Genomic DNA, 19,354 nt, shown 5'->3' on the forward strand with positions numbered 1-19,354 from the left:
CCCGCCCTCAGGAAGACATCTATCTAACGAGATTTCTGTGCATGCATGGAGCTGTGTTGCACGTGACTAAGTGGGAGTGTGTGCAGAGTGCACACGCGTGTGTGTCCGTCAGTGGGGAAGAGTGGGAGACTGGGCGGGGTTTGTGTCCTGCAGAGCAGTATAGGGCCTAAGACACTTCGGGAGTTTGCAGGGAGGGAGGAACCAGTCTCCCTGTCCCTTGCCATGCAGATTCTCTGGGCTCTTCCCGACAATGCAGGGACCAAGGTGAGTGTAGGAAAAGGATCATCGTAAACCCAACCGCCTCTCCGGACCTGCAAATCACACCACTGCCCTGCCACCGACCGCTGGCTGTCCGCTCCAGACGTGGCCTCGCACCTGCAGCCCTGAGGCCCAGCGAGAGATGTCGCATTCAGCCCGTCCACCTCTCCTGCACCGCTGAGACCCAGCCCCGGACAATGCAACGTCTGCAAACAACTGAGAAAGAGACGAACGTTTCTGTCCCATTCAAAACATGGGCAGGATTTTTTTCTGTTAAAAATTTGAAACGAAACCACAATTTTCATTTCAAATAAAAAAATAAGAAGTGTCCCCCACCCACACTTTTAAAATACTCCCGGCTTCTTTCTCTTCCACTGGAAAAGATTTTTTAAAAGTTTTTAAAAAATGAGAAAAGGGGGGGGGGGGACCCTGAAAATTTTCAAAACAAAACACACCGTTTCATTTTTCATCAAAAAAGGAACATTTCGGACCAAAATGAAACGGTTGGTTTTCGTCAAAAAGCCATTTCTTCCGTAAAACAAAACAAAAACCCAACCACCCTCAAACTCATAGTGGATAAAATACCAGGCAGTTCTGCTCAGCAGTCGCTTGCTGCTGCAGGCTGGGAGCGCTGGGAGCGGGCAGGGCACCGGGTGAAGGCCGGGAGACAGTGTGTCACTGTAGGGAGGTGCACGGGGCTGGTCACGGCAGGGCAGAGCAGATGGTTTGGGCAGGGGAGAGAAGGTGCTTTTGGACTCCTTCAGCATCCGGGATTCCTCTGCGATCCTCGTCCTGGGAAACCCCCTCAGGAAAAGGAGCTGCTGTGGTCAGTTCTTGCAGGCTTAACCGAGGCAAGACGCTCAGTGAAAGGCATAGCAGGTCCTCTCGCCCGTCTAGGGGCTGGTGCTCGTAAGAGGATAAGAGCCTGTGATCGCTGCTGGCTAACTGGATTGTTCCCGTAGCTCTGGCAGCAGGGGCTTGTGCATTTAGCACTGGAGGTGTGGGGTTCAAACACTGCCACGGGCCAGAGCGGGGCCGGCTGCTACTCTGTCTTATTCGTATTGCAGCAGTGCCTGGGCATTGCAGTCACAGACCAGGACCCGCTGGGGCGGGTGCTGTGCAAACACAGAACGGACAATCCCTGCCCCAAAGAGCTTCCAGGCCGCTCCGCCGCATCTCTGAAAACCAGGCTCAGCGCGTCCCAAAGGGGACACCCGAAACGACCAGCGCGGCCTAGATAAACCCAAGGGGGCGCAGCCTGTGCATGGCAGTGCGGAGTGTGGCCCAGAGATCACATCCCCCCCCCCCCCCGTCACTCCTCCCAGCTGTTTAAACTTGAAACCTGTCAGGGGCAGAGCCGGCACCAATTCCATGGAGCAGCAGAGAGGACGGGGTCTAAGAGTGACACCTACTGACAGGACGGGGATCGGCGAAAGGCTGGAGCCAGGCAGGGGCCAGCCACACACTTTCCTGGCGAGGAGAAGCAGCGTGCGGGCATGGCAGAGACCCAGACGGAGGGTGACTCGGGGCCTCGGGGCAGCTCACCAAAGGGGCTTTGGGCTGGTTTTTGGAAGGAAGTTTAACCAGCGTCTAAACTGAGCTGGGAAATTCAGATCTGTCTCCGTCAGACTGAGCCTCCCAGAGCTCGGGCAAGCGCGAGGGTCCGGGCTAGAACCTAGGGTGACCAGACAGCAAGTGTGAAAAATCGGGATGGGGTGGGGGGTAATAGGAGCCTATATAAGAAAAAGACCCAAAAATCAGGACTGTCCTTATAAAATCAGGACATCTGGTCACCTATCAGAACCTGACCCGATGACAGATACTGCGCGTCAGCCACCCCCACCCTCACAGCTGCAGAGGTACCTTTCCCCAGCGAGCTCGGTCCCGGGGCCAGAGACGTGCCCAGACAGACAGAGAGGAAAGGAAGGGACGGCTCCTGCCCCAAGAACGAGAGCCGCAGAACGGGGCCATTATCTCGAATGCCTGGACAGCAGCAGGTACAGACGTCTGTTTGAAAGGGGCACTCTCCGGTGAACGTTCCTGGCTTAGCATCCTGCCGTTCGGTCTCTGGGTCTAAACCCTCAGCTCCTCGCCCCTGGCTCAGTGAAAGCAGCCTGCTCCCTTTCCCGTTCACTCCCCTCCCTGGCTGTCTGGCCCCAGCATCCGGCTGAAATGGTCGGTGTGCAAGGAGCTGAGACCCAGCCACCCATCAAACCTGTGCTAATTGCATCCTCGATGTGGCCACAGCACCAAGCCAGGCTCGTGCTGGGGGCTGCACACACAGGGAATAGGTTATAGTCCAAGGGTGGCCATGCCGTGGCTCGTGGGCTGCATGCGGCTCTTTCACAGTTAACGTGCGGCTCACGGAGTCCCCCCCAACCCCTCCCCTCTGCCTATCAGACTTGGGGGAGGGGGAGCTCGGCGATTCTGCCCTGTGGTGGGGTGGGGCAGGGGGCTTCTCCCAGAGATGACCAGTGCCTGCTGGGGGGTGGGGCACAATTTAAAGGTTCCCCTCACAACAGCTTGGGTCATGCCCCTCCCAGCATGCCCCCCTCTAGCCCTCAGAGGCCCCTCCCTGCAGCTCCCAGCTTGCTGGCTACAGTCGCTGCCATGCAGGGAGGGCCCCCGGCTGCACCATGTGACTGAATGGGGCCAGCAAACCCTGGCAAAAATCGGGAGGGGGGCATGTGATCCCACATGACACCCCCGCATGCGTCGCCTCTGGCTTCTGCCCAGCAGGGGTTTCAGCTGTTACTCTGAAGCCCTGAGCCCCGGCTCTCTGAAGGTTGTCGTATGCGGTTCGCAGGGGCAGTAAGTTTGGCACCCCTAGAATAGTGCGTGACCCAAGGAGCTTCATGTTACATCCCCCCAAAAATCAAGGGAACATTTCCACTGACCTTAGGTTTTGTACCAATATTTGAACCCGGCATTGCCCAGACACCGTCTCGTATCAGATCCATTTACCTTGACCCTTCTAGAGCAAGCTGTTTCCTGACCCCACCCCGGACAGGAGAGCTCCCCGCAGGGCTCGGAAGAACTCGTCTGGGGACTAGCTGCAGCCACACCAGGGTTAGGTCGACTTAACTATGGCACTCGGGGCACAAAATGTTCACAGCCCTGAGCGACATAGCAAGGTCGAGCGAACGTTAAAGTTCAGACCAGGCCTAAGAAGCTACAGGTTGCAGACTGAGCAGAGATCCTGCAGATAAATATCACAGATAAATGCCGTCCGGTGATAGATGCTGCAGGTAAATCAGTAGATAGATACTGCAGTGAGATAGATAGACACTGTAGATATACAGATACTGTAGACGGAGGAGATTGAGAGATACCCGAGATATATAGATACCACAGAAAGACTCTGCAGATAGATGGACCCTTTAGATAGATAGATCCTGTAGGCAAATCAATAGCTGCCTGTGCATAGAAAGACAGCAAGACGGAGAGAGGTGCAGAGAGAATATGTTTTGATGGGGAGCATCATGGATTTGTCCTTGTCATGGGTTTGGATCAAGCACTCGCATAGCTCATGCACCTTGGGCCTGGGGCTGGCTCAGAACCAAACCATAGCAGGGCCTGCTCCGCGTCCGCGTCCTCGTCTCGCCGCCGGCTCATATTTCTGTGATGGGCTGGACTCTGCCGCAATCAGCAAATTACTGGCTAAAGGGAAACTGGTCGATCACAGTTATTTGGACTTTTGAAAACCTCGCTAGAGTCCCGCGCAAGAGGCTGTTGAGGGCTAAGTTTGGTATTCCTGGGAGGCAGAGGTAACATTCTGCTGTGGGTCAGGCTGCGGTTTAAGAAACGGAGCCGTGAGCACGAAGCGATGAGTTTTCACCGTGGAAGAAGGGTAAGGACGGGGGGGCCAAGGTTCTGTTCTGCGACGGGTGCTGTCAGGTGATTAACACCTGGGACAATGCGAAATTCCTGAGCTTAGTCACATGCAATAGAAACTCCAGGGGCACTGGAGGAGGCAGATTGTATCCCTACCGCACACCGGTGCCAGCCTGGCTGTTCTCTGCCGGGGACACCAGAGGCGCTTTGATGAGTAGTCAGGACATTGGTTTCACTGCTCAACTGGATGGCAGCATCTTTGTTCATCAGGCTGCAGCCTCACCTCCTGATTGATTCACCATCTCCCATACCAGCCACCTCTCATCCCATCCGGGTTCTGACCTTCCCTAACCCTGCTTAGCTTTGGAGGCAAAGAGCCAGAGTCGTGGGGAGGTACAGGACTAGCACAGTCGCTGCCCTGGGCTCAGCGGCAGACTTTTGGTAGCCGTGACACTGCTGTCCCGTTTGAGCCAAGTGGCTAGTCAAGGTCGGGGGCCTTGGACATGCGCCGGTTGGAATCCAATGGGTGGCGTCTGCTGTTTTCTTTGATACAGTCTTGTTCGTTTACAAGGAATGAATCAAGTCCTGCACCTCTGAATGCAGAAGGGAACAAGGACACAAAGGAGCAGTTTCTTAGCTTACCAGCCCCCAAGCCAACACCAAGCCCCAAGGATCTCTCTAGCTTGTGCCAGGTTACACTGGGTATGGCCACACTGCACACTAAGCCCAGGCTCTGACTCAGGTTTCAGCCCGTCCCCACTCTGTCCACACACAAATGAGTCTGATGCAGGTCAGTCGGCACTCAGGACCCTGCTAGGAGGATGGACTCAAGCCAAGCCCTGTTATTCTGTAGTGTGGATGCAGGTGAAGCTGCAGACTGGCGTCAGAAGGTCTGCGTTGCACAATATGGACGTGCCTGGCAGTGAACCCAGGCTTACTATGCAGTGGTGCGGCTTGAAAACAGAGTCCACACGCCCGGCTCCCACAGCCCTGGCTTTACAGTGGAGTGTGGACAGGCCGCTGAGCACACAGGCACCACTGGGCTTTCTTGCTTTTTCACCCTCTCCCAGTCTTGCCTGGTCCCAGTTACTTTCTGGGAGCTCAGAGACACACACACATGCACGCACACACAAACACACACCCCTCCACTCACAATAGCCAGGCAGGCTAGTTCCTGTGCTGCTAGCTTCTGAGCAGACTCTGCAGAAAGGGGTAAACAGGGAGCTGGCAGTTTGCAAATGACACAAAATGACTCAAGGTAGTGCAGTCCAAAGCAGACTGCGAAGACCTACAAAGGGATCCCACAGAACTGGGTGATTGGGGAACAAAATGGCAGATGAAATTCAATGTTGATAAATGCAAAGTAATGCACATTAGAAACTGTAATCCCAACTATTTATATAAAATGATGGGGTCTAAATTAGCTGTTACCACTCAAGAAAGATCTTGGAGTCAGCGTGGAGAGTTCTCTGAAAACATCCACTCAATGTGCAGCGGTGTCAAAAAAGCGAACAGAATGTTGGGAACCATTAAGAAAGGGAGAGATAAGAAGACAGAAAATATCATGTTGCCTCTGTATAAATCCATGGGACACCCACAGCTTGAATACAGTGTGCAGTTCTGATCACCTCATCTCAAAAATAGATAGATTAGAAATGGAAAAGGTGCAGAGAAAGACAGCAAAAATGATGAGGGGCATGGAACAGCTTCTGTATGAGGAGAGATTCAAAAGACTGGGACTTTTCAGCTTGGAAAAGAGAAGACTAAGGGGGGATATGATAGAGGTCTATAAAATCATGACTGGTGGGGAGAAAGTGAATAGGGAAGTGTTATTTACTCCTTCTCGTAACACAAGAACCAGGGGACACCCAATGAAATGAACAGGCGGCAGGTATAAAACAAACCAAAGGAAGTATTTCTTCACACAATGCACAGTCACCTGTGGAACTCCTTGCCAGGGGATGTTGTGGAGGTCAAAACTATAACAGGGTTCAAAAAATAATTAGACAAGTTCCTGGAGGACAGGTCCATCAATGGCTATTAGCCTAGATGGTCAGGGAAGCAACCCCATGCACTGGGTGCCCCTAAGCCCAGGTGCTACGAGTGGATGAGAGGAGATGGATCACTCTATAATTGCCCTGTTCTGTTCACTCCCTCTGGGGCACCTGGCATCGGTCACTGTCGGCAGACAGGACACTGGGCTAGATGGACCTTTGGTTTGAACCGGGATAGACATTCTTCTCTTCTCTTTGGCCTTGTTTTAGGTGTGGCCCCTTGACTGTCTCTATCATTATCTTAAATGGAGGATGATTCACGCCTCTGCTGGAACAAGATTTTGACTCCAACCCATGCCAAGGTTTCACCCACCTCCCACATACTCCCTCATGGCCTCAGGGTGCTCCTGCAAGCACCCTGCCTCAGTTTACCCTCTTCAGCGCTCCTTGTATTACTCCACACAGTCCAAAAGGTATGAGACAAAAGTTCCCTGCTGGAGTCTACTCTGAGTCCAAGTAAACTCAAAAATATAGTTTCTCCCCTCTCTCTGCTCCAGCCTCTGGCTGCCACTCCAGCTCCTCGAGTCCAGAGTCCTCAGCTCAGACTGCAGCTTCATTTCCAGCCACTGCTTCGCCCAGCCAGCTGCAACTTCCCCAGTTCCTGTTCTGCCTGGTATTCCCAGCCCCGAGCTGGAGAGCTGAGCTCCCTTCCCAATGAGTACCCCAAGAGCCTGTCGTCTCCTCTCCCTTCCGTTCCCAGGCCTGGCCTGAGTTAATCACTGTCCTCATTTATTATTCCCCACCCAGGTGGGCTGCTGGGACGGGTTCTGCTGTGGGAAGGTGAGGGGCTCCCTTGTCACTTTCCCTCCTACATGTAAAATAGAAACAATGGTCACAAACCTCCCCAGCTGAAGTTGACGAGACTCTATCAGCGTGCCGAGCTCTGTAGGCGGCAGTAAAGAGGCAGACCCCTCCGGAGGGTCTGACCCAGCCATACACTGCATCTGGGCTTGGCTCCCCATGTCCCCTTGCCGGTCGTGTCTGTTCCTGTCCTGCTGGTGAGCAGCTCTGTACCACGAGCGCCACCAGGGCAGCCCCCAGGGCCATTCTGCGTCTGGGTTTCCGAGAGGGGAGGTGTGAATGAGGAGCCCGGACTCCTGGGTTCCACGCTCGGCTCTGTCACTGCTTCAGTGTGTGACTCTGGGCAAAGCCACTGCCCCTTCCAGCCGCTGTTCCGCCCATCTGTAAAATGGTCTTATGAGGCCAAATGAGTGACCAGCGTCCTAGTGCTCACAGAACCTTTTCTGGACGGAGCCTGGGGAGGGGCGAGGCCCTGGGCTTCCTAAGGGGAGGGGGACCAGGTGAAGCTGGAGGGCTGGGGTAGGACAGGAGGTCGGGCAATGATCTGATGGCGCCATCTCTGCCAGTGTAGCACATCCCCCCACAGCCGACCACGCGGCTTTCCCTGCTGAACAATGGAGGGTACCAAAGGAATGGCCCTAGCTCTTGCACTGATGTCTTGGTCCTCCCCTTCCCCCCTGACAGCCGCGAATGGGATCCCCCTCCCCGTGATCGAGCCATTGACCCGCCATCTACGGAAAACACTGTCCAGATTGTTCACACTAATGTTATTTAGCAGCAATATTTCCGTAATAAAAGAAATCAATGGGCAAGAGAAAAGACCTGTCTCGGGCTTTGATTTTCTCATTTTAATGGCACAGTTATTTACTCCCACCCGCATGCCATTGGATTTTCATTACGCCGCCCTTCGCTGTAAGTGGAGCTGTATTGATATGAGCTGCTGACTTCAGCGGCCTCCCTGCAGACCCAAATTAAAAATTACTCATATTCCTCGACAGCATCTTCTGCTAAACGCCCAACGCTGCACGGGAGGGGAGTTATCGCAGAGTGAGACGAGTTTGTGAGACACACAGTCAGCCTGTGCGCACACACACATTCTACATCGGCACAATGACTGTACACGTGCCAAAATCTGTGTGTATACAATCATTGTGCAGACACAGAGTGAGTGTGTGTGTGTAGATTGTGTATGTGTAACACTGATGTGTGTACAATCTTCCCCGCACACACACACAATCATTATACACAGATACATTATTAAACTCAACATACACACACAAAATAGAGCTTGTGGTAGCAACCCCACACGCTGTGCGATGTCTCTGTCTACACGGCGTGTAATGTACCCTCGCCGGGCCATTGGGGAGGGATCTAAACACACTGCACTTTGCCAGAGTGGAGATTGAAGCGTTGCTAATTCTCCTGGGAACACGGTCCCATGGGACGCTCTTGGTCTGAGTGGCCAGCAGGAGTCTTTGAAGGGCTATGCTGCCCTTGGGATCTCTGCCAGAGCCTAGCGAGAGCCCAGCCGTGCGGCAGTGCCGTAACACTCACGTCGTGGTGCCGTGGCTGCTGTGACATCATCCAGCTCAGGAAAACGGGGCCATGACTAAGTGAGAGAAACTCAGTCCACTTCCGTCCTAGCAACGTGCCGGGAGGAGAGGATACCATCAGTGGGGTAACCCTCAGCAGGGAGCTGCAATCACAACCTCCCACTCACCCCCAGCAGGCCTGCTGCCTGCCTTCGGTAAAACGGGGGTACGTGTCCTTCCCTTCCCCAGCACCCCTCCCCAACAGGGCAGCCATCACCCCAGCAATCTGCAGTGAGGATGGGAGAGGGGGGACAATCCCCATATGGGGCCTGGCATATTTCAGATCCACTGATTCCGAGACCAGGAGGGACCATTGTGATCTTCTAGTCTGACCCCCGTAGAACACAGGCCAGAGACCTGCCCCCAAAGAATTCCCAGAGCAGAGCTTTTAGCAAAACAGCCCATCTTGAGTTAAAACTTGGCAGTGATGGAGACTCCACCACAACGCTCAGTACATTGTTCCGATGGTTATGGCTCTCACTGTTAACAAGGGGCCTTATTTCCAGACTGAATTTGTCTAGCTTTGATGCCCAGCCATTGGATCGTGTTAGACCTTCCTCTGCTGGACTGAAGAGCCCATGATTAAATATTCCCCACGTAGGTACTTATACGCTGTAATTAAGTCACCCGTTAACCTTCTCTTTGTTAATTGATTGAGATCCTTGTGTCTATCACTGCAAGGCAGGTTTTCTAATCCTTTACTCATTCTCATGGCTCTTCTCTGAACCTTCTCCAATTTCTCAGCATCCTTCTTCAATTGTGGGCACCAGAACTGGACACAGGATTCCAGCAGCGGTCGCACCAGTGCCAGGTACAGAGAGAAAATCGAGATTTCCCTGTTGATATATCCCAGCATTGCATTAGACCTTTTGGCCACAGCATCATGGGAGCTCGTGGAGTTACCCAGGGTTTTCAGAACCCAAAGCAGTGGTAACTGAACTGTTTCTTTTTATGCCGTGTCAGGAATAAATCTATGGGGACACAGCTCCTTCGTCTGAGACATGATTGGTACAAACAAGAGTGCTTTTACCTAAAACAACTTTTTATTAGGTCTTAAGCACACACACACGTCTATGCTGTCACAGTAAGTAAGAGAGAATTCCAAACATTTATATATACCCAAAGTTTGAAATAGTTTTGAGGAATCAGCAACCAGCCTTCCAGGGGACCCTCCTTCCCCCCAGCCGCTGGGGAGCTTAGGTGCTAACTCCTTGTCCAAAGAAAAGCTTCCTTGAACTGCTTCAAAGTATATTTTTTGCTTATTTTTTTTTATAGCTAACTTCAACAAAGCACGTAACTTATAGTGACTCCTAATGGGTCACCAATTTTTTCAGTTTTAGCAAACTATTGATGATTTATTATTAAAGAATTTTTATTATATTTAATTATAACAATAAAAATTATATGCTAGTAGCATTTAACCAAAGTTGATTGTTTACACTTTTTTTTATTTTTATGGTACATTAATTTTTGTTCCATTTTTAAATTTTAATTTGCAGAACTGCAAACGTGCAGCTGTTTGGCCTTGTCTCTCAGAACATAACATTATTTCTAGCCATGTGGCATTTGGCTTTCAGCTAGCAGTGACCGGACACACACAACGGCTCGCTGCAGTAATGTCGAAGCCTGAGGTTACTATGGTCACCCACCAAATTATTTTCAGAGTCGCGGCTTCGCAGGATAGAATCCCCCACCCTGTAAGTGTGGCCTACAATCTTTGCTCCTAGCTGCATATACTTACATTTAGCCGTATTAGAACACATATTGCTTGTTTGCACCCAGTTTACCCAGTGATCCAAATTGCTCAGTATCAGCACGTTTGGTATCTGCAAACTTTATCAGTGATGATTTTATGTTTACATCCAGGTCATTAATAAAAGTGTTCAACAGCGTAGGGCCAAGAACCGAGCCCTGTGAGGCCTCACTGGAAAGAGAGTGGCTTGGGCAGAAAGCAAAGGTGGATCCAAGCACCATTCTGGAGGAAGAGGAGGCCAGCCTCAGCCTGAATGTGGGGGGAATCCACAGACAGGGGCAGAGGCCCAGGGTCCAGGGCTGGGGGGCGGCGCCTGCCAAGCCCAGCCCCGACAGCCTGGTTGAGACCCTGCTCCCCCGGAGCTGCAGATGAAGGATCCCCTGCCCGCCCTGGGAACTGGGGGCAGTGGTTGCCCTTGGAGGTGGGTCCGTGCCCGAAGCTCTGTTCTGAGGGGCGTCCAGCTGAGACCGGAGCAATGCCCGGAGCCGGCTGTGCCAGACACAGCTGGGTGAATCGGGGCCCATCTCCCGTCGGGGGACGTCCCAGCCACAGGGCAAAAGGACAAGTCGACGGGCCAACACGGGCAGCCTCCGCTCTGCTGACTCTGATTCCCGACCCACTTCCAGAGCCCCTGGCGGCCTGGACAGAGCCTCGGGGGTCCTGGCCGCGCAGACCAGACCTGCCACGCGTGCCCAGCGCTGGGCTCTGTGCCCAGCTCCTGCAGCCGCCGGAGGGAACTGGGACCCGCTGGAAGGTTAACGCGGACGTGGGCTCAGGGAATGGCGACGCTGCCACCTGCTGCTCAGGTGCACACACAGCAAGGCCCGATTCTGGGCCCGATCCTGCTGCAGCTCCTGCTGGAGATCGGGCTTTGCGCGGCGGGCACCAGCCCCTTGGCTTTGTCCAGGCCATGACTTAGCCACGAGGCTGAGTGGGAGTCTGAGCCCAACGGCCTGGGGACAGCTCTGGCCGAGGCCTGGCTTCTCCTTAGCTCCAGATCCGCTAGCTACAAACAATGGTCTGCCAAGCCCTGGTCTTCTCGTGACTCGACCCCCCGGGCAGGTCACCCACAGCCCACACCTTCCGGGGCCCAACGCGTAATAGTCCTCAGACCTCATGGTGGGTCTCTAGCCCAACTCTGGACTCACTAGCCCTCACTCCTGGCACCGGGGGCTTTCCACAGCCCTCACCCCTGGCACCGGGGGGTTTCCACAGCCCTCACCCCCTGGCACCGGGGGGTTTCCACAGCCCTTACCCCTGGCACCGGGGGGTTTCCACAGCCCTCACCCCCAGCACCGGGGGGTTTCTACAGCTCTCACCCCCTGGCACCGGGGAGTTCCATAGCCCTCACCCCCTGGCACCAGGGGGGTTTCCACAGCCCTCACCCCCTGGCACCGGGGGGTTCCACAGCCCTCACCCCTGGCACCGGGGGGTTTCCACAGCCCTCACCCCCGGCACTGGGGGGTTTCCACAGCCCTCACCCCCGGCACTGGGGGGTTTCTACAGCCCTCACCCCCTGGCACCAGGGGGGTTTCCACAGCCCTCACCCCCTGGCACCGGGGGGTTCCATAGCCCTCACCCCTGGCACCGGGGGGTTTCCACAGCCCTCACCCCTGGCACCGGGGGCTTTCCACAGCCCTTACCCCCTGGCACCGGGGGCTTTCCACAGCCCTCACCCCTGGCACCGGGGGGTTTCCACAGCCCTCACCCCCGGCACTGGGGGGTTTCTACAGCCCTCACCCCCTGGCACTGGGGGGTTTCCACAGCCCTCACCCCTGGCACCAGGGGGTTTCCATAGCCCTCACCCCCTGGCACCAGGGGGTTTCCATAGCCCTCACCCCTGGCACTGGGGGGTTTCCACAGCCCTCACCCCCCAGCTCTGGAGAGTTTCTGCAGCCCTCACCCCCTGGCACCAGTGAGTTTCCACAGCCCTCATCCCCTGGCACTGGGGGGTTTCCACAGCCCTCACCCCCCAGCACTGGAGAGTTTCTGCAGCCCTCACCCCCTGGCACTGGGGGATTTCCACAACCTTCACCCCCAGCACTGGGGGGTTTCCACAGCCCTCACCCCCTGGCACCGGTGGGTTTCCACAGCCCTCACCCCCTGGCACGGGAGGGTTTCCGCAGCCCTCACCCCCAGCACTGGGGGGTTTCCATAGCCCTCACCCCTGGCACTGGGGGGTTTCCACAGCCCTCAACCCCTGGCACGGGGGGGTTTCCACAACCCTCACCCCTGGCATGGGGGGGTTTCCACAGCCCTCACCCCATGGCACCGGGGGGTTTCCGCAGCCCTCACCCCCAGAATGGGGGGGTCTCCACAGCCCTCACCCCTGGCACGGGGGGGATTCCACAGCCCTCACCCCCAGTACCGGGGGGTTTCCACAGCCCTCACCCCCTGGCACCGGGGGGTTTCCACAGCCCTCATCCCCAGCAATGGGGGTTTCCAAAGCCCTCACCCCCGGCACTGGGGGGTTTCCGCAGCCCTCACCCCCTGGCACCGGGGGGTTTCCATAGCCCTCACCCCCTGGCACTGGTGGGTTTCCATAGCCCTCACCCCCTGGCATCGGGGGGGTTTTAGTCCACTTTCCTGGGTGGGTGAGCAGAGGGGGACCTGGCTGTCCCTCTCCTCTGCAGTCCGGTCCAAGGGCCCCCTTAATGAGCAGCCCAGGCGTGACTGCCCAGACCCCTGGCTGCTTCTGTGGGTCACTCCCTACCCTGCCCTGTCTTGGGGCTTTGCCACAGCCTCTCCACAGTGTACCAGCGCCGCTCTGCAAGCCCCGTCCCCAGGCTCACCACAGAGCTGCTCAGCACATGCAGCCCCCCAGCTGGTTCTGCCGCTGGAGAATTTTCTCCACTCCCGGGCAGGGCAGTCTCTGCTCCCTGCAGCCCCTCGATCAGCACAAGGACCCAGGGCAGACGCTTCCTCCAGATTTTCTCCCCCCCCGCCCCCCAGGCTTGCCTAGGGTGGGCTCCCAAATTGTCCACCGGCCGGGGGCCAGCGGGAGAATGGCGCCAGGAGGCCGACGTGCCCAGTGACAGAACGGGGGCCCTGCCAGGCAGTTCTGCCCAGGCTCTAGCCCGGCGAGTAAGGGCACATGGGCATCCCCGAGAGCACTGCCCTGGGCCACAGAGAACAGGGTGTGCTGAGCCCCAAATTCCTCCAGACCCTCCCATCCCTCCGCCACAAAACCACCAGGGCCGCCCTGCCCTGGGCACTGCCTCCTGTTATCTCCTCCGCAGCGGGGACCCTGGGACTGGCTGCTCATGCCCGGGGAGAGATTTGCTGGGTAAAGGTCACTCTCTCCCAGCCTGCTGCCTTGGCTGTACCGTCACATGGGCAAAGAGAATTGGTGATTGGCAAGGTAAGGGAGCGGGATCCCGCCAGGCCGGGGGATCAGCACAGACACAGGGCAGGGGGTGGGATCCCGCCAGGCTGGGGGATCAGCACAGACACAGGGCAGGGGGTGGGATCCCGCCAGGCCGGGGGATCAGCGCAGACACAGGGCAGGGGCAGGATCCCGCCGGGCCGGGGGATCAGCGCAGACACAGGGCAGGGGGTGGGATCCCGCCGGGCCGGGGGATCAGCACAGACACAGGGCAGGGGTGGGATCCTGGCCGGGCCGGGGGATCAGCACAGACACAGGGCAGGGGGTGGGATCCCGCCGGGCCGGGGGATCAGCGCAGACACAGGGCAGGGGGTGGGATCCCGCCAGGCCGGGGGATCAGCACAGACACAGGGCAGGGGGTGGGATCCCGCCAGGCCAGGGGATCAGCGCAGACACTGGGCAGGGGTGGGATCCTGGCCGGGCCGGGGGATCAGTGCAGACACTGGGCAGGGGCGGGATCCCAGCTGGGCCGGGGGATCAGTGCAGACGCTGGGCAGGGCGGGATCCCGCCGGGCCGGGGGATCAGCGCAGACGCTGGGCAAGGGCAGGATCCTGACTAGGCCGAGGGATCAGCGCAGGGGCAGGAACTTGTCCAGGCCGGAGGATCAGCACAGACACTGGGCAGGGGGTGGGATCCCAGCTGGGCCGGGGGATCAGCACAGACACAGGGCAGGGGTGGGATCCCGGCCGGGCCGGGGGATCAGCGCAGACGCTGGGCAGGGGCCAGGATCCCTGCTGGGTTGGGATTTATTTCACCATAGGTTGAAATCCTGGAGAAGACTCTAGCGATACCCTCGTGGTGAGATCCTGTTGAAACCAACTGTGCCATATAAGAGCAGCCGGATGCCGTGCCAGGACTCCTGTCCTTATTCCCCAGGCCTCAGCCAGATCCCGACAGGCTAATGCGGAGGAGGTGATTCAATGCACCTCGCTCCCATGGGACTGTTCTCCCCTCTCAGATCCCCCTGCTGAAGTCCCCCCTCCCTGCCAGCATCTCTAGCATATGGATCTCTTTTTTGGACCCTACTGGCACCCCCCATACAATCCAGAAGGGGGCAGCGGTTGTAGCAGGGGTCCCAGATCAGGGACAGGCCCAGGACACCTCCCCGCCTGCCTTGTGACACCGTCTGTCCCACAAGGCAAACGACAAAAAGATTGGGGCGACCCTCCCCCCGGCCTGGGGAACAAGCAGCGGAGTCCAACACAGATGACTCCCCCCACTCTTCAAGCCCATACGGGGCAGGGCCTGCCCGCAATTGCATGTCTTTGTGTAGGTCCTAGAGACAGGTTCCAGCGCACGCCTTTTCTTTCCATGGGGGCATGCCAAAAGATTTCTTCACCTGGGGGAGACAGTCACCGCCGCAGACAGCCTGTTCCCCTTCACAGAAGGCTGCTTCCCACCCAGGCAGCGTCTGTGAGGAAATTGATATTTAGGCCCACAGGCTTGGCATCAAAAAGTTCGCTCTAAATCTTGTGCCCACTGGGAAACATCAGCCCCCTACATCAACGCCTGCAAGCATAACAACAGACCTTGAGAGAAGCTGCGGCTGGATGAGCCCCCGCCCGTGGAGGAGCTACTGGCCGGCGCGTTTCGTTAGTGCCCAGCTTAGCAAGGCTGGCATTCGGGAGCAAGACGACAGTGCAGGAGGATTAACGAGCTCTATTCATTCAGTCTCTGTGTAAATTAGTAATGACAACAAATCTACTGGGAAAAAAGCAGTGAGTTTTCCCTGTTGGACGGCTGAACGATCCAGCTCTCGCCGGTGCCTGGGGGAATTGCTGTTGTCTCAGGATTGGGAAATCAAAGGTGACGTGAAAGCCCTTGGCTCAGCTCCTCAGAGGGTGTAAATCTTCACAACTCCATGAGAATATGGCCCCTTATTTCAACTGTCTGGAAAACCCCTTTCCGAGGGAACAGGCCACCTCCCTTCAGCTCCTCTGAGAGCAGCGGGGGTTAACGCTGATCAGAGTAATTGAGGCTTCTTGACAATAGGGAACAGGGGTCACCCGTGGCCCAGAAATGACCCACTGGGGGTGTGAGAGACAGTCTGGATGTGGGAGTGCTCCTGTCCCCAGCTGGTGCTAGGACCTGTATATAGGTGAAAAACAGGGGTGTGTGTTTGGGGGAGTGCGGTGCAGATAAAGCCATGTGAGACCAGAGAGAGGGAAAAGTGGGCACAGAAAAACAGCTCCTCCCTGTGCACCTCAGCCCCCCGTTAACTTTACTGGCCACATTAACTCCCATTGTGCCTGCCTGAGAGGACCTAGCTCTGGGCAGAGCCGGCTTCTCTCCTGGACTCACACGACAGCACGGCTCTGGCTGCAGAATCTCCCCACCTCATGCAGCGAGGGGCCGGCAGGAAGGGACAACGTGGATGTTAGAAGAGCAGCAAAAGTCTCCTTGGGAACTCAGCAAAAAGAACAGGACGACATGTGGCACCTTAGAGACTAACACATGTATTTGAGCATAAGCTTTCGTGGGCTACAGTCCACTTCATCGGCTGCATGGAGTGGAAAATACAGTCGGAAGATGTCTATACACTGAGGACATGAAAAAATGGGTGTTATATGGCAACATCCATTTTTTCGTGTCCTCAGTGTATATGGATATATATCTTCCTACTGTATTTTCCACTGCATGCATCGATGAAGTGGGCTGTAGCCCACGAAAGCTTATGCTCAAATAAATGTGTTAGTCTCTAAGGTGCCACAAGTCCTTCTGTTCTTTTTGCGGATACAGACTAACACGGCTGCTACTCTGAAACTTGGGAACTCAGTGACTGACTCTTGAGGAGGAATGAGAAAGCAGCAGCTTTCACTGATCCTAAGCAGGGCCCAGAGCTCTAGAGCCGATCTCTGCCTCAAGGGGTTTAAACTCTCAAAGAGACACAGAAAGTTCCCGATGCGTCTGGCGAGCCAGGGCAGGGGCTCATTGACCACTGGAGCCTATTACTGGCAGGCCAATGGGGGAAGGAGTCCTTGGGAGGGGAAGGCTGGCACTGGGTGCTTTGACCGTACACAGAGGAGGGCGTGGAAGGCATCAGGGGTTATGCACCACAAGCAGACGGACTCACAGCTGAGTGACGCTCATGTCTTGAAGGGATGACACCCCCCCCCCCCCACTCCAGCCAGCGATAGCTATGCTGCTAAACCCTTCCTGTGTAGACCCCGCCTTTGTGGCAGTTCCCTCAGGAGACAGGACCCTGGCTACTCCTAGCAAGCAGGGCTGCACATTACGAGGTGTTGGCGGCCCTTCCCCCTTTGTAACCTGGAGCTGATCATTTAGGATTAAGGCTCAGTAAAAGTCAGAGACAGGTCACTGGCAATAAAGAAAAATTCACGGTAGCCCATGACCTGTCCCTGACTTTTACTAAAAATATCCATGACAAAGTGGGAAGCCTCTGGGCAGCTGCAGGGGCTGGCTGGGAGCTCCAGGGCCCACCACCACCCATGGGGGCTCGTAGATCCAGGAGCCCCCACCACCAATGACTTGCAGCTGTGGTATATCCCCTGCCACCTGTGGCAGCCGGGAGCTGATGCGGCCTGCGGCGGCGGGCCCCCACAGCGACCTGGGGCTTTGGGGCCCCCACTGCCTCCATGAGCAAATCATAGCCTGATGTAGGATCAATTCAGCATCTTCGACAGAAATGATACAAGCCCTGGATTCACAGCATAGCTTCCATTACTGACCACCACCAAAACAACCTGCCCCTCCCCGCCGTTTCCAAAGCATGCAGGAAAGGTCAGCATGGGCCATCTATTCTCTCTCTCAAAACAAAATAAATAACGACATTAAGCCAGATGAGCATGTTTATTCTTGACACTGGTAAGAGTGACCGATTCCAGGCCGTACATGACCAAGGCGCGCTGACAGTCCAAGGAGCAGGAACGAGACGCATGCCCTGGAGCCGGCTGGCTCTCGTGGTGATGCTCGTCTGGAAACAGACATTACTGACGGGCTAAAGAGGCTGTAAACTTGGCTGCCAAAAGCAGGTGACCAGCATTTGGCTCCTGGACAATGTAACGAGGGGAAGCTGTTTCTGATGTAGCCAGGCAGGTAGCCCAACCCTAGGCAACCTGCCAGCCCCAGCATATAACACTGCAGCTTAGACTGCTTGCATTGCATGCTGGGACCTGTCGTTTCCAGGGGCCACCCCTTTGTAGTAGGAGACCAAAGGTTTGTAAAATACTCCTGAGGGAATTCTGTGCCAAAAAATTAAAAATTCTGCACACAATAATTTAAAATTCTGCATATTTTATTTCTCAAAACAACACAATATAATGCTGTGATTATATTGTGTTATTTTGACAAAAAATGTGCAGCATTTTGCAGAATTTTAAAATTTATAGGCACAGAATTTTTAATTTTTGGTGCAAAATTCTTTCAAGAATGCCAAGGTTGGGTATGGCGCAATCTCGGTGTGGTCAGCTTGGTTGGGGGAGGGGATCTGGATGCTCGGGAGCTCATTTGGGGTTTTTGGGTGCCGGGTCAATGGGACTCTGCAAGAGAGTCCAGGTGAAGGTGGTTAGGGCTCAGCAGGGGGCGAGTGTCTGGGGTGGGACTCAGTGGGGCATCGGAGTGCTGGGGGAGTGGAGTTTGGTGGGGTGGGGGTGCGCATGATGCAGGAGGCGAGGCTCAAGAGGATGGGGGTTTGGGTGCAGGGTACTCAGTGTCGGGGGGGAGCTCTCTGGGTATGTGGGCTCCAGATACAGGGGAGACTCCAGGTGTGGGGGTGTGTTGGGGGTGAGGCTTGACGGGGGAGATCCAGATGCATGGAGGTTGGGCGGATGGGGGAGCAGCTCACCATACAGCGACCCCCCTCCCCCCGTGGCTGAGAAGAGATGGGGCCAGGAAGTGGGTGGAGGGGTCGTTGTACAAGGAGTTCCACTCAACCGCCCTGCATTTGGGACTCCCACCTCGCCGAGCCTCACCCCCTGCACTCAGACCCCCCCGCCGATCTAAGCTTCCTGCAGCTAGGAGGGGTGTCTGGGCCTCGATCTGACCCAGCCCCAGCTGCTCTGTCCAGGGAAGGGAGAGAGCGAAACTGTCTCCGTCCTTCCTCCTCCTTCCCCGCCCCACCTATGTCCCTGGGCAGCTAAGGCCTCACCAGACCCTCCCTCTTTCCCCTACCCCCTGCAGTGACTTACCTCTTCCTCTGGGCCGAACAGACACACCTGCACTGCCGGGGAGGGGCGAGCGAGCGCTGGTGCAGCTTCTCTTTGCTTCCCCACAGAAGCCATTTTTCCAAGCCTGCGGGGGGACATGTTTCTCCATGCACGCAGTGGCGCAGAATTCCCCCAGGAATAACAGCTGTGAGGCTCTACAAGGAAAGCAGGTTTCCTGCCCCCCAGTCTTCAGTAATATCCACTTCTCAAATGTCAGTACATTAGCTAGGGAGAGAGCCAGGGCCACATGGGACAGAGGAATGAGGTATCTCAGACTGGGGAACAGCTATGGGGGCAAATCCCCATAACCATCAGAGGTCGGTTACAAGAGAGAGTCCACAGGCTGGCTCCACTCGAGCTCTGCCACGTGTCCCCCAGCCCTGGGGCTCGGAGCACACCGAGCCCTTTAGGGGCACAGAGTGCCCAGCAGCAGAGGCACCAGCACCAGGAGGTACAGACACGTGCATAGCCCAGGAGGCCACCGCAATAAGGCTGTCTGTTAAGGCGATGG

This window comes from Mauremys mutica, chromosome 6 (genome assembly GCF_020497125.1).
Source record: "Mauremys mutica isolate MM-2020 ecotype Southern chromosome 6, ASM2049712v1, whole genome shotgun sequence".
Taxonomy (NCBI): domain Eukaryota; kingdom Metazoa; phylum Chordata; order Testudines; family Geoemydidae; genus Mauremys; species Mauremys mutica.